This window comes from Triticum dicoccoides, chromosome 4B, assembly GCF_002162155.2.
Source record: "Triticum dicoccoides isolate Atlit2015 ecotype Zavitan chromosome 4B, WEW_v2.0, whole genome shotgun sequence".
Classification (NCBI taxonomy): Eukaryota; Viridiplantae; Streptophyta; class Magnoliopsida; order Poales; family Poaceae; genus Triticum; species Triticum dicoccoides.
Genome location: NC_041387.1, coordinates 225,978,790 through 225,995,476, shown reverse-complemented (window position 1 = coordinate 225,995,476; position 16,687 = coordinate 225,978,790).

Sequence of the window (16,687 nt, the reverse complement as noted above, 5' to 3'; positions counted from 1 at the left end):
TGGGAGGGGAGTGGAACCATGTCTTACGGACGGATTTGTTTGAAATGTGAGGGGGAGTTACAAATCTACCCTTGCCTATAGGCTTCTCGGCTTGGGTCTGTGTACTGAGGGTCGGGGATAGTAGAGTAACTTTCCTTCTCCCCAAATAGTGGGCGGGAGCGATTTCGGGCGAGGAGGGCGTGTTTTGAACTATAGTGGGCGCCAGCGATTTCGGGCGAGGAGAGCGTGTTTTGAAATAGTGGGCGCGATCTATTTCGAGCGAGCAGAGCGTGTTTTGCTGACCATGGTTTATGAATTATTCGGCACATGTCATTTCGGCCGAGGAGAAGGTGCGCTTGGATGAAGTTATGAACCTACCCTCGATGTACAACGGGCCAATTGATGCGTGTCCCACATAGGACGGTAATTTCGCGTCTCCCATTTATTTGCTCGGGCGAATTCCACCGAGCAGAGAGGATGTTTAACGGTTCGTTCAAATTTTGGGAGAACGAGCATCCATGTCTACCTTACCAAGTCGATTCAAATCAAATTTAGAAATATTAGCTTGCCACTTCTTTTTTAGATGGAGAGATGATGTTCGGGAGTGATGTGTTTTTACATGCTCATTGCTAGCGATTTACTATATGACAAATAGTTGACCCACTCAAAAACGCGAATCAAACCCAAAATGAAATATCTCGATTCAATGAACTAGCTCGTTCAGTAGGTCAAAATAGTGAACTAAATACAAAATTGAACACCTCAATCGAATAGCATGTTGTACAGTATTATAGTACTCCATGAACATGTTGAAAGTTGAATTAATGAACTTGTTTGATATACGCATATATCCGTTCATGTGTGGATTGCAGACAACATGTTCTCGAATTTAAATATTTGAATGCCAGTTTATATCGAAACATGGTTTATATCAGTCTTTGATGCATAAAACGCGACCTCCCCCTCTCCCGGCCTCCTGTTCTCTCTCTCTCTCTCTCACTCACTCTCTCACTCTCTCGCCGACAATCTCCAATTGTGTCGCACGCATCCGACACAAAAACCTTGTTGGTCCCTCTCCCTTTCTCTCTCTCTCTCTCTCTCTCTCTCTCTCTCTATCTTTGTGTGTGTAGGGGGGGTATTTCTAAATCGCATTCATATATACACCATCTATAGGTCTCTCTCGCACACTATGTATGATACTCTAGCTAGTCCAAGCTAGATATCTTGGGTGCACTCATCGTACGCACACAAATTCCTTGGCTCTTTGCCCGTAACTCTCTCACGCACCACTATGTCGTCTCGGAACTCTTCCCCCCTCTCTCAAACTCTCCATCCACCTGGGTCACATATACACATGCATATCTCACTCGCACTCGATAGGCCCATCTAAAACTCTATCTCTCTCCCTCATTCTCTGTCCATCTCACACACACACACAATCTCATGCCCAACTAGCCAAGTATGATGGTCTCTCACTCAGTTGTAGGCACACGCAGCCCCCCCTATATGTATATGACTAGCTAATCTTAGTCTCCATCACAAACATGTGCATGGTCTATCTCGATTTCTCTCGGGGCATCTTTCTATCATGCACGCACTCCCTCGATCTCCCACCCATATAGTCCCCTCACGATCTCGAGGGGATCTCTCTATCACAAACACACCCTCTCTCCCTCCCCATGCATCCATGCCATCCATGTGTCCCTCTCGACCTTTTTTCCTTGTTGGCCAGACCTCTATTGGACATGTGCTACAGGGGTGTCTCTCTCCGTTGCAAACAATCACACACTAGATATCTTCATGTATCTCCTCGCCTCGCTTTTCCATCTCGGAGATGCATGCGTGATATGTTCGCATAAGAAACGAAAAAACACACACTCTCTCTCTCTAATTTATTGTTTGTTGTCACTTTCTCTTTCACACACATACTCTTTTTGCACACTTACTCATTCTCCTTCACTCGCACTTGATCTGTTTCGACTAAGGCACTCTCCTCCGTCCATAGCATATAGATTTATTGAAAAGTCAATCATCACAAAGTTTGACCATGTACGTGGAGAAAAAGAATTACATCTAGTACGGCAAACATATACCATTAGATTCACCATGAGATGTAGTTTTGTATGATGTATCTTTGGTATTGTAGGTATAAATAACATTTGCGTAAACCTGATCAAAGTTTCCAAAGTTTGACTTCTGAAAAATTTACATGCACTGCATTATTGAGCGGATGGAATATCGCTTCCCCCCTCTCAGCTATCTGACGCACCACTCAGCCTTATCGGGGCTCCTCAATCTCTCTCAAACTTTATTAGTCAGTTTGGTTTGTGACCTGACCCTCATGCCTTGATGGTCGGTACTTCCTGGTGTGGATGTGAGATGTAAAATATTTCTGCCTGGCCAGGCTTGTGTTGTGCTGAAGCGTTTGGTTCATGCCTGGGCCAGGAAAAGCATCAACGTCCCATAAATCAATCCATGCATCAATTATTTAATGCTAATATCCATCCATGTTGTTGTTAGCCTCGTGGCCGCACGACCAGGCACGACCAGCGTTCGAATTCGGTCGCTTGGGCCAGGCTACTTGCAGTGTCTGGAGTTCATCCAGGCTAATTAAAGTGCAAGGGAACCCAGCCCAGGAGGGCTTTCTTTTTCACAGGGTAGCAACCAAACAAGCGTGCATGAAATCCAGCCACAACACTAGGCCACGCAAAAGATGCTCACGACGCAAGCCAAACTGGCCTTATATCTCCCTGGTTCACACATACACATGTCTCGCTCGCGCTATACATATAGACCCATCCAACACTCTCCGGCCTTGTTCTCTCTCCATGTGACACGCACCCCCCTAAGTACCATAATCCCTCACTCCATCAGAGGCTCTGTTTGGATCCATGGGTTAGAGTTAGTTTGGGTTAGTTTGGAGTCAACTAACCCAAAACGATCCAAACAGGAGGGTTAGTTTAGGTTAGATGCATCCAATGCATCAAATAAAACTAACCCATCCAAGAGGTGCTTATTTGGGTTAGTTCTTCTTGGGACCAGTAATAAACACTTTTTTCTCTCGCTCTCCCCACAGTAGATCCCTCCCCACTTCCTTGAAGCTTCTCTTCCTCTCCCTCCCTCCCTCTCGCACCGCCCGTGAAGGTGCCTTGCTGTATCCGTGCTCCATCTAGCCATGCCATCCAAACACCTCTTTACTTAGTGTTAGTTCAGGGTTAGTTAAGGGTATGAATCTAACTCTAACCTCTAACTGAGTTAGAGTATCCAAACAGGGCCATAGGCGCAAGCACTCCCCCCTCCTAAGTATGATTATCTCTTACTAGCCATCAGGAACACACGTATAGTCTCCTTCCATCCATACGTCTATCTCGATATCTCTCGGGGCATCTTCTATCGCGCACACACCTTGTCACTCGATCTCCCACCCATGTAGTCCCATCACGATCTCCAGGGGATCTCTCTATGACAAACATACACTCTCTCCTCCCCATGTCTGCATTTTCTCCGTACGTCTCTCTCGACCTCTCTCACTTGTTTGTTAGACCCCTCTTGGCCACGTGCTAGGGGTCTTCCTCTCTCGGTTCCAAACAACCACACACTATCTCCTCACCTTGCCTCCATTATTGAAGATGCATGTGTGATATGTTTGCATAAGACACGCATGCTTTTTCTCTACTTTTATCGTGTGTTGTCCATGTCTATTTCACACACGCACACACACTTTTCTCTCTCTCTCTCGTTAGGGACTCTGTCACGTCCATAAGTATATGGATGTTTTGAAAAGTCAAACCTCAGAAAAGTTTGACCAGGTATATGTGGAGCAAAACATTTACATCTGGAACGATCATTAGATTCATCACAACATGTACTTACTTCATACTATCATGTATCTTTGGTATTGTAGATATAAGTAATTTCTTTATAAACTTGGTCAAAGTTTCAAAAGTTTGACTTAAAAAAATGTTGTAACTACATTATCGAACGGAGGGAGTAGCTCTTTCTCTCTCTCTCTGCTATCTCTCACGGGCCTCCCCTCTCACTCGAACTCTCTATACTGACGGATTATACGCTCACTGTGTCAGCGTATAGCTCCGTATATTGTTTAGTTGACCGGTCAACCAATCCACATGCTGCATTGTCAGCTCGTGTTTTGTATCTTGGTGTGCTGGCCCATGTGGCAGTGGGTGAAAATAAGTAAACTCAAAGCCCATCTGACACGCGGTGAACTAAACAAAGTTGAAACCACTCGGGGTAGCACCCCGCACGCTAGTAAATTGAGGGCGCATTGAGGACAAACGTCTTGCACGCGAAGGACGCACTCGCGCACAATTCACCACTGCGTGGCGGCATGCACAAAAGGACGCACTCGCGCACACCCAACACACAACACACACCAGCACACGTGTACACCGGCATCGCCGCCGGTTGAGATGGACGGCGAGGCAGCCAACAAGCGGAGGCGGCTCGAGCCAAAACCGCATCCGGCGAGCCTGGACTTCATGAGTAGCCTCCCCGATGACATGCTGCTCGTCATCATTGGCCTCCTCCCCACCAAATCTGCCATGCGGACCGTCCTGCTCTCCCGGCCGTGGCGCCCCCTCTAGCGCTGCATCCCCCTCAACCTCACCATCGACAGCTGCCTCTGCGACGGGGATTTCAAACGTATGGCCGTAGTCTCCAAGATCCTTTCATCGCACCCTGGGCCAGCCAGACGCCTTGACATCCGCATGTTCAGTACCAACTGCAAGGTCCAACCCAGGTTCGACGAGTTGTTCTTATCCCCCGCCCTAGATCAGCTCGAGGAGCTCAGCTTTGAAGCTGGATGATGTCGCTCTCTGCCGCCGTCCGCGCTCTGCCTCACGCCAACGCTGCAAGGCGCCAGCTTCAGCTCCTGCTATCTTCCCCAGATTAATGGCGTGCCCATCCTTCTTCTCCATCAACTCAAGCAGCTCAACCTCCTCGACGTTGTCATCTCGAAGAAGGTTATGGAGCACCTGCACCACAGTTGTACTACGCTCGAGTACCTTCATCTTGAGAAGATCCACGGGTTCATTAGCCTCCACATCGCCTCGACGAATCTCCGATGGACTTATGTGTCTTGCTGGCGCCGCAACAAGACATCAATTGGGAAGAGATCATTCTAGCTATTCCACGTTATGGTCATTGAGAATGCACCTTTTCTTGAGAGATTGCTTGTATCGGATCCAGAAGGTCCAACAAAAATCAGGGTCATTGACGCGCCGAAATTGACAGCGTTGGTGTACTCGTCTGCCAAATTCTCCGAACTCTTTATTGGATGCGTAATCGTTCAGGTACAACACTCATCTTCTTCTCCGTCTTCTTGAAATTCACATTTTTAAATTTCTTCTTGATGTATTTACGACCGTCTTCTAGAAAATGATTCCCACAAGCTTGACCTAGTCTATGCGCACAGTGAAGTTCTTAGCACTAAAATCTATCGGCCCCAATCTGGATCAAGTTGTTGGATTCCTTACATGCTTTCTGTGCACGGAGAAGCTACTCATCAAGGTGAAACTTCTTTCCTATAAGTAAACGGTAATCACAACATATCTCAATTTTTTTGTAATTTTCCCAAATTACGATGAAAAGTGTAGTGTTCAAAACTTCATCTACGCACTGCACCGAAAGAAATGTTTTTAGTATTTTTTTCTCACGTGATCACCTGCATCGTTTTTATGCTGTACTACTATAGTAGCCTAGGCTAGTCATAGTGGAAAGTAACTTAGACTACTCCAGTAACTCTATGGTTACCCTAAGAGCAAGTACTACCTCCGTCCTGGTTTACTCTTCCAATTTTGTAGTATCAAAATTTGACCATAGATTTAACTGACAAAATATTAATGCATGTCACTAAGAACTATATCGTTGGATTCGCATTTGAACATAATTTCAAATGGTGTAATTTTTAGTGACATGCATTGGCATTTTCTTAGGTAAATCTATGGTTAAAATTTTATACTAAATACGAGGTAGTATTACCTCCGTCCCAAAATTCTTGTCTTACATTTTTTTAGATATGGATGTATCTAACACTAAAATGTAACTAGATACATCTGTATTGGGACAAATTTAAGACAAGAATTTTGGGATGGAGGGAGTACAAAAGTTGGCTATGTAGGCCAAAACATGTGCCAAATTCACTTGTGATGCATTTGGCATCGATGCCCCTCCATTGCTCACCTGGTGCCCCAATCTGGATCACCTACTTTGCTCCGGTGCCAAATTAACTCACGCAATGATAAAACACTGCGTGGGAGAGAGAGAGAGAGGACTGAGGCAATAAAAACAAATTGTTTGGGAGAGTGAGAGGCTGGTATAGTTGGTTTGATTGATTTGTTTATACATATGGGTATGTGTGCACAGCGGTGCCAACTCTCTCACATCACGAGAGCGGTGCCAAGATCTTTTGATTGGACATCGATGCGTATTATGTGGCATACTTTTGCGAAATATGGCATCGGCCACATAATGGAAGGCAACAAATGCCCAAGCTCTTCACATGCTCCTAGTTAAATGAGAGGAAACAGAAAGAGAGAGAGAGAGAGAGAGAGAGAGTGAAAAAATATCACTAGCTAGCCAGCCTTATCGTATGAGCGAATGATATTGGTACCTCTTGATGACACGGCAATCTTACGCAGCCAGCTGCTCTAATATGTTCTCTTCTTTTGCAGATAAAAAAAGACCCAAAAGTGAAAAATGTGCTGCACTATAACAATCTCATCGAATGCCTTGATCTCCATCTTACAGAAATTGCTTTGATTGACTACCGAGGCAGCACATCTGAGATTAAATTGTCCAGGTTCTTTGTTCTGGAGGAAAGTGTGCTCAAGGTAATGAGGTTTGGCGTTCTCTGGTGCAACAATGAATGGCGTGTAGATCATCGCAAGCGTCTAAGCCTAAATGACAAAGTCTCCGCAGAAGCTGAATTTGTTTTAGAAACATCAAATGGCCAGAGACTCAAAAACTTATTTGCCCATTAGTAACTTGTCAGGGCAGTGGATTTTAGTTTGTATGATAATGTTGCATCCACCTAAAGTAACGAAAGTTCTTACGTAAACTTCCTAGTAATTCCCTCTTCCTAGGTGCAGCATTACTCCTAACATTTGTAACATCATTTTGAAACTTGTAATATTGCCGTGTCCTATTCCTGCGTTTTCAAAATCCTGCGAATCAAACAGGTCCTGAGTTGGTGATGATGTTGTGCCTCCCATCTTTCACCAATAGCCGTCGGATCTAGATCTGACGCATACAAACCAAGCTTCTCCATTTTTGAAAAAGATGCCCGCACTTGTTCCCTATTTACAAACAACTCCTTGTCTCTCACAATCAGCGTTATCTCCTCCCCACCACATCTAGAAGGTCGTGGAAAAATATGGCGCGATGGCTGCTGCCAGAGCCGTCCACCCCCAATCTTGGTGTTCCGTGCAATACACGGGCATCTACGCATGGGAAATTATGTCGAACAGGGCTAGTTGTAAGCAGGCTAGCTCTACAGCCATGATGATTGTGACTGCAAACGGTGAGGCTGAATATGGTATGCCGAACACGGCCCCTATACTCAGGTGTCATCTCCGGCGCAGGGTCTTGTCGCTTCACTGTGAGGAGCAGCACGTAATAATTTGACCAACGGGTAGTACAGTGCTAGTACTCCTACTACTACATTGGTAGTACTACCTCCGTCCTAGTTTATAGGTTCCCTTTGTAGTTTGTGTCGAATTTTGACTAAGGATTTAACTAATAAAATGTTAATGCATGTAAAAAAATTTATGTCATTGGATTCGTATTTGAACATAGTTTTCAAAAATATAATGTTTGGTAACATGCGTAAACATTTTGTTAGTTTAATCTATGGTCAAAATTTGACATGAAATACAATGAGGACCAATAAACCCGGACGGAGGTAGTACTACTACTAGTACTAGTACCACCACCGTCTGGGTTTAGGAGTACTACCACGTCCATCTGGATTTTAGTATTTGACTAGCAATATCTAGTAATGCATGTCACAAAAAATGTACTACTCCCTCTGTAAATAAATACATGGTGTTTTATTCCTATCGGCGAGAGAACTTAATCTTTTTTTGCTAACTACTAATAGGATTACATGCAATGAAGTAAACACTGCATGTCATGTTTGGTAGTCTCAAGTCATTGAAAGCATGCACGGCCCACATCTCTCATTGGTTTATATGTCACGAAATAAGAAAGAAGGAGGGAGTTAATGCACCGTGCCTAAGGCTAGCCATAGTGGGGCTAACATAAGTAGTATCATGCACTTGGGACTCACAAACATGCTTATGTGGCAGGCAATTAAAGAAGAGAGAGATGGTTATAGTAACATAGGTAGATACCATAACGTAATAAATGTGATGCTACTATGTGTCATGCATGGAAATAAATGAGACCACTTATGATACTAACCTATGACACTATGCACTATAAAGATAGTAGTAACATAGACTAGTAACATACGCATGTTACTAGTCTAAGTTACTCTCCACTATGACCAGCCTAAGTGTTTTGGGATTATTTGGTTTTCGTAATGTGACTTACACAACATTTTTGTTTACATGCATTAACATTTTATTAGTTAAATCAAAGGTCAAAACTTGGCGCAAAATGCAACGGGGACCAATAAACCAGTAAACATCAAACTTCTCTCGTTTGGCCCCAACTAGAGGTCCGGTGAGATGACTATACTGCACCAGCACGGAGAGGGCCGCAACTTCATTGACTTACGACAACTGCCTTTGGGTGAATGTCACGTGGGCCCAGGGGGTGGCTGGCCCACCTATCATACAGCCAAAGGCAGGTGTAGTAGAGGGTCGAGGAGTAGTATGAAATCCTACGCACCTACACACACTAACCAAGGACAAGAGTGATCACTTGAATCGCAAGATCAGTTGACTAGAAGCTAAGCTAGACCCATGGAGGTGATGAGCGTGAGCATCAGCTGGCTGTGCAAGATGGTGCACAACGCCGGCATGCGGCCCGGCAACGAGGAACGTCTCCAGGTAGTATTGCTTGAGGCTGCCAGGGCGAGGGGCCGCTTGGATGACAGCTTCGTCTCCTTGTTTGACGAGGTCCTCGTCGATTTCCTCGACAAGTTCACCGTCATCAAGAAGCTCGCGGATGATGATGAAGCCATGTACCTAGGGTAGGGTCATGGACCTGTCCAAAATACCCTTCCCAAGGACATCTCTAGAAGAAACTACCTTTCAGTCGACCTGGAAGGATTCCACTCGACGGACTCGAAGACAGTCGACCATGAAGACTCACTCGACCACCAGAAGATCTAAGGTCACTCTACATCCAAACGGTCCGTTATTAAGTAGTCTTTATGGCCATGATATCACTTTATGTAAGGCGTTACCAGTAATGTCTGGCCTTTATGTACATTGAACTCTCTGCTACATGGGCTGGCTGGGGTCCTGGCGCACTCTATATAAGCCACCCCCTCCACAGGCAGAAGGGTTTGCACCCCTGTAACTCTCACACATATAATCCAGTCGACCACCTCCGGGCACCGAGACGTAGGGCTGTTACTTCCTCCGAGAAGGGCCTGAACTCGTAAAACTCTTGTGTGTACAACTACTCCATAGCTAGGATCTTGCCTCTCCTTAGTACCCCCCTACATTACTGTCAAACTTAGAACCACGACAGTTGGCGCCCACCGTGGCGCAGGTGTCTTAGCGACTTGTTGGAGAAGTTGCAATTTTTCTGATCCCCTTCATCATGGTTTCAGGCGGAGTTTTGGTCGAGGGCCGCGAGATCCGTCTCGGTGCACTTACGTTCGTCGCCGACGACTCTCCCTGGATGCAGGAGGCCCCGCTTGACATCGACGCGCTCCTAGTCTGCGGAGTTACGCACTTTCGGGCGTGCGTCCGCGGTGTCCTCCTGCGGCAACCGTCGACCCAGTATCGGCCGGTTTTTGTGTCATCCTCCCTCCCAGCTTCCCGCCGGCGCAAGCGCTCCGGTCGGTCGAGGCTTCAGCGGTGGGTGAGGCACGCGGTGGCTCGCCAGTCGACCACCTCCCAAGTCGCGGCAATCGAGCCGGACGAATCTCTCTACGGCCTATTCGACCTGTCGACTAGCTCCGCAGAGACTGCATCGGAGTGCGGCAGCAGTGATCCAGCAGCAGAGGTCCTGATGCTCAATGGACCATACAGTCCCCCCGGCTTTCAAGGTGTCGAGGGAGGTGACAGCGGAGGCGATCCGTCGCACGTCCATGAGGAATACCTCCCCGAGCCCCTCAATTCGCTACAAAGGGAAGAATTTCGCCGCCGAAACATGGATGCGCTTCACACTCCAATTGTTGGAGAAACCTCCAAGGCTCGCGCCTTAGAGGACGCCCGCTTGGCCAACTTGGCTGAGCGCACTCGACTGGAGAACCTTCAGCGAGCACTCAACGAGCGCGCGCGGCAACGGATCCCTGACTCCAGTCGACGCCAACTCTTTCCACCTCTGACTCAGGTATATCGAACTCCGATTCAGAATTTAGCAGCTGCAGCCCGTATAGCAGAATCAATTCAGCCTTCCCAGTCAGAGGCTGGCAGAGGCTTGATGCAGATCAGAGATTTTCTCTGGGTAGCAGGAGATCAGAATTCAGCTGTATCGCAGTCGCAGAACAGGATTCACAGTAGATCTGTGGCAGCGAATACGGTCCAGTCGGCTCATAGCCCCAGATCTTCTCCGAGGCATGAAGGGCGTGGTGACCGGCACGATCAGTACAGGAACCATGAGCAGTATGATCATCTATTCGATCGCAACGATCGACGTCGAGTGCCCACTCCTCCTCCAAGGGGTGGATGCTATGTGCCTCGACAGCAGGATGATCGGCGCGATCACAGTGGTGGACGAAGAATCCCAGTCGACCCCATGGAACCAGGCTTTGATGTGAGATCCATCATTGTTCAAGGTCTGGTCGACCGGAATAGAGCTCACAGAGAGGGCAACGACAAAGATGTACCCACCAGCAATCGAGTGCATGTTTCTGGACCAGACTGTTTCAGCAAAGCCATCCGAGCCGCAGTGATTCCTCCCAACTTCAGGTTGGCGACTGGAGTCAGCAAGTTAAACGGTGAGTCTAAGCCCGATACTTGGCTTGAGGACTACCGAGTGGCTGTCCAGATCGGCGGCGGAAATGACGAGGTGGCCATGAAACATCTGCCTCTTATGTTGGAAGGGTCAGCCAGGGCATGGCTGAATCAGTTGACACCCAGCAGCATTTACACGTGGGAAGACCTCTCCTGAGTGTTTGTCAGAACATTCGAAGGAACATGCAAGCGACCAGCAGGACTGACAGAGCTGCAATCTTGTGTGCAGAAGTCGAATGAGACTTTGAGAGATTACATCCAGAGATGGATCACATTGCATCACACAGTAGAGAATGTATCTGATCACCAGGCAGTCTGCGCCTTCAACGAAGGCGTAAAGTATAGAGAGCTAAGCCTGAAATTTGGTCGAACCGAAGACATGTCTCTGAGTCGAATGATGGAGATAGCCACCAAATATGCCAATGGTGAGGAAGAGGATCGGCTCCGGAGCGGCAAGCACAAGTCAGTCGCCCAGGACACCGTAGGCGGGAATTCCAGTCGGAAGCAGAAGCGGAAAGCCGAGCCAGCTGCTCCTGGAGAAGCCTTGGCCGTGACTCAAGGAAAGTTCAAAGGAAAGCCCAAGGGGCCTTGGAACCCCAAAAAAGTAAAGGATAAAGAAGGAAACGATGTGATGGATTTACCGTGTCACATCCACACAAAGAAAGATGAAGAGGGCAACTTCATTTACCCGAAGCATACCACTCGGCAGTGTCGACTCCTGATACAGCAGTTCCAAGGGAAACAGTCCAAGGATAAGGAAAAGGAGTCAGACAAAGTTGAGGACAAGGAGGATAGTGACAAAGAATATCCGCAGGTCAGTTCCACCCTGATGATTTTTGCTGACATTGAGAGCAAAAACCGACTGAAAGTTATTAACCGAGAGGTGAATATGGCTGGTTTGGCAACGTCCAATTATCTGAAGTGGTCTCAAACCGCCATTACATTCGACCAGTCTGATCGCTCGACGCACATAGCCACCCCTGGGAGGCAGGCTCTGGTGGTTGACCCAGTCGTCGAAGGTACTCGACTGACCAAAGTACTGATGGATGGCGGTAGTAGTTTGAACATACTGTACATAGAGACGCTGCAGGGGATGGGCATTCCGATGTCCAGACTCAGCACAAGCAATATGAGTTTCTATGGAGTCATTCCGGGCAAGAAGGCCGCATCGCTCGGTCAGATTGCTCTTGATGTGGTTTTTGGTGATTCCAAGAACTTCCGCAAAGAAAAGTTGACATTTGAGGTTGTAGATTTCCAGAGTGCCTACCACGCTATTTTGGGCAGGCCAGCAAATGCACGTTTTATGGCTCGACCATGTTACATATAACTCAAATTGAAGATGCCTGGCCCTAAAGGCGTGATCACTGTCAGTGGTAATCGCAAGAAGGCGGAAGAGTGCTTCCAGAAAGGCTCAAAGATCGCCGATTCTCAAATGGTGGCAGAAGAGTGGCAGGAACATCAAAGAAATGCAGACCCGAGTGATTTGTTGCGGGCCAAGAAGCCCGCTAGGAATGAGCGTTTCAGTCGTCCAGTGAGACAAAACCAGTTCACATCCACCCGACCGACCCCAACGCTGCTCCGACTCATATCTCCACAACACTCGACCCAAAATAGGAAGAAGCGCTCATCCAGTTCCTCTGTGAGAACTGGGACATCTTTGCATGGAAACCTTCTGACATGCCAGGTGTACCCAGGGGGCTGGCTGAGCGCCGTCTGCGAGTCGATTCAAAGGCAAAACCTGTCAAGGAACATCTGCGACGGTCCGCCGTCCAGAAAAGGAAGGCTATTGGTGAGGAGGTGGCTCGGCTCTTAGCAGCAGAGTTTATCCGAGAGATTTACCACTCCGAGTGGCTCGCCAATGTTGTCGTGGTCCCCAAAAAGGACAACTCACTTCTCATGTGCATTGACTTTAAACATATCAATCGGGCCTGCCCGAAAGATCATTTTCCTCTTCCCCGCATCGATCAAATAGTCGACTCGACTACGGGATGTGAGCGACTGTCTTTCTTAGACGCCTATTTCGGGTACCATCAGATCCGTCTGTATGGACCCGATGAGATCAAAACAGCTTTCATCACCCCATATGGGTGCTTCTGTTATGTCACCGTGCCATTCGGCCTCAAGAATGCTGAAGCCACGTTCATGAGGATGATTCAGAAGTGTTTGCTCACTCAAATCAGTCGGAATGTGGAAGCATACATGGATGACATTGTGGTCAAGTCACGGAAAGGTTCCGACCTGCTGACTGACCTTGTTGAAACATTTGCCAACCTTAGGAACTATGATATCAAGCTTAATCCATCCAAGTGCACATTCGGAGTTCCTGGCGGAAAGTTACTCGGTTTTCTCGTTTCCGAACGAGGAATCGACGCAAACCCAGAGAAAGTGGGCACTATACTCCGAATGAAACGACCTGTGCATGTGCATGATGTTCAGAAGCTTACTGGTTGCTTGGCCGCTTTAAGTCGATTCATCTCTCGTCTCGGTGAGAAGGCATTGCCTCATTACCGACTGATGAAGAAGTCAGACAAGTTCGAGTGGACTCCTGAAGCTGACGCAGTGTTTGCAGAGTTAAAAACCCTGCTTTTCACCCAGCCGGTGCTTGCTGCCCCGATCAGCAAAGAGCCTTTGCTGCTTTACATTGCAGCCACAGGACAAGTCATTTGTATAGTACTTACGGTCGAGTAGGAAGAAGAAGAAGGGAAAGCCTTCAAAGTTCAGTGCCCAGTATATTACATTTCTGAAGTCCTGACCCCATCAAAGCAACGATACCCTCATTATCAGAAGCTTGTATATGGGATTTATATGACCACGAAGAAAGTTGCTCACTACTTCTCTAACCATACCATCACAGTCGTCAGCGACGCCCCCTTATCAGAGATTCTGCACAACAGAGATGCAAATGGTCGAGTGGCAAAATGGGCGATTGAACTCCTTCCCTTGATATCAGATTTGAGGCAAAGAAAGCTATCAAGTCCCAAGCAATAGCAGATTTCCTCGCCGAGTGGACTGAACAGCAGTTACCGACTCAACTTCACACCGAGCACTGGACTATGTTCTTTGATGGCTCTAAAATGCTGAATGGTTTCGGTGCCGGGGTAGTGTTGGTTTCCCCTGAGGAGATAAGCTCAGATATGTACTCCAGATTCACTTTGATACCTCCAACAACGAAGCAGAATACGAAGCACTTTTGTATGCGTTGCGTATGGCCATTTCACTCAGCGTCCGTCGGCTCATGGTCTACGGCGACTCGGATTTGGTGGTTAACCAAGTGATGAAGGAGTGGGACGTCAGAAGCCCAGCTATGACTGGTTACTGCAATGCAGTAAGAAATCTAGAGAAGAAGTTCGAGGAGTTAGAGCTTCATCATGTACCCCGACTGAAAAACCAAGCAGCTGATGACTTGGTGAAGATAGGTTCCAAAAGAGATCCATCCCGAGTGGCGTGTTTTTGGAGCATGTTCACACGCCGTCAGTTCAAGAAGATCCTTTCACTGAAGAAGCCCCGCGGCCAAAAAGCGCCACAGATCCGACTGAAGTCGAGGACCCAGCTGTGGTCGACTTAATCATGGAAGTTCTGGTTATCACTCCCGACTGGACAGTGCCCTACATCTCGTATATCCTAAGGAAAGAGCTCCCAGAGAATGAAGAAGAGGCTAGGCAGATTGTCCGTCGATCCAAGCCCTTTACTGTCATGAAGGGACAATTGTTCAGAGAAAGTGCGACTGGAGTCAGCCAGAAATGCATAACACCGGAAGAGGGTCAAATGATTCTCAATGACATCCACTCGGGGACCTGTGGCCATCATGCGTCCTCTCGGACCATTGTGGCTAAAGCATACCGAGCGGGTTTTTACTGGCCCAGAGCAAATCAAATGGCGAAAGAGATAGTCGACAAGTGTGAATGATGTCAGTTCTACTCCAACATGTCACACAAACCCTCCTCAGCCTTGAAGACCATCCCAATTGTCTGGCCTTTCGCTGTTTGGGGGTTAGATATGGTTGGACCACTGAGAACTGGCAGGAGCGGCTTCACCCATGTACTGGTGGCAGTCGACAAGTTCACCAAGTGGATCAAAGCCAAGCCCATTAAAAATCTTGATGCGGGCACTGCCATCAGCTTCATTAGAGAATTAATATTCAGATATGGAGTTCCGCATAGCATCATCACTGACAATGGGTCAAACTTCAACTCCGATCAATTCAAAGCCTTCTGCCCTTCTCAAGGCACACAAGTCGACTACGCTTCAGTCGCCCACCCCCAGTCGAATGGACAGGCAGAAAGAGCAAACGGCCTAATTCTCAAAGGACTAAAACCCCAGTTGATGCGCGACCTCAAGCACGCGGCAGGCGCGTGGGTCGACGAACTTCCATCAGTTCTTTGGGGATTGAGGACTACTCCAAATCGGTCGACTGGGAGGACCCCGTTCTTTCTGGTCTATGGAGATGAAGCGTTCTGCCAAGTGACCTGCTTCACAATGCACCGCGAGTCGAGCTCTACTCTGAAGCCGAAGCAGAACAAGCCCGGCAGGATGCAGACGACCTTCTAGAAGAAGAAAGAGAGATGGCCATGATCCGATCGACCATCTATCAGCAAGACTTGTGTCAATTCTACGCCAGAAATGTGAAGAGCCAAGCCTTCCAAGAGGGAGACTTGGTCCTCTAAGTGGACCAACAGAAGCCACACAAACTCGCCCCTACTTGGGAAGGCCCCTTCATTGTTACCAAAGTTCTCCACAACGGAGCATACCGTCTTTACAACGTCGATCGCCTGATTGACGAGTCGCGAGCTTGGAATGCGGATCTTCTCCGCCCCTTTTATTCTTAAGTATTCACTCACATGAGTTGTAATAAAAGTACTTATGTAGTTTATTTATCAAAGACAAGAGCTTTATAATTTTCCCAGTGATTGTTGTTACTTTTGTCCACATAAAATAATCCCCCAGTGGGTGGCTTAGCTGCGAATCCGTTTCGCCTAAGTTTGTAAAAAATCCTACCGAGTGGTAAGCCAGCCTCCCACTCGGAGGCTTAGCCGTGAATCCGTTTCGCCTAAGCTCAAACAAAATCCTCCCGAGTGGTAAGCCAGCCTTCCACTCAGAGGCTTAGCTGCACCCCAGTGCTCGCCTAAGTTTTCGAAAATCCTACTGAGTGGAGAGCAAACCTCCCACTCAGGGGCTTAGCTACAGCCCAGTGCTCGCCTAAGTGTTTGAAAATACTACCGAGTGGAGAGAAAACCTCCCACTCGGAGGCTTAGCTGCAGTCCAAGTACTCGCCTAAGTTCAAACAAAATCCTACCGAGTGGTAAGCTAGCCTTCCACTCGGGGGCTTAGCTGCAGCCCAGTGCTCGCCTAAGTTTTTGAAAATCCTACCGAGTGGAGAGCAAACCTCCCACTCGTGGGCTTAGCTGCAGCCTAGTGCTCGCCTAAGTTTTTGAAAATCCTACCGAGTGGAGAGCAAACCTCCCACTCGGAGGCTTAGCTGCAGTCCAAGTACTCGCCTAAGTTCAAACAAAATCCTACCAAATGGTAAGCCAACCGCCCACTCGGGGCTTAATTGCAGCCTAGTGCCCGCCTAAGTTTTTGAAAATCCTACC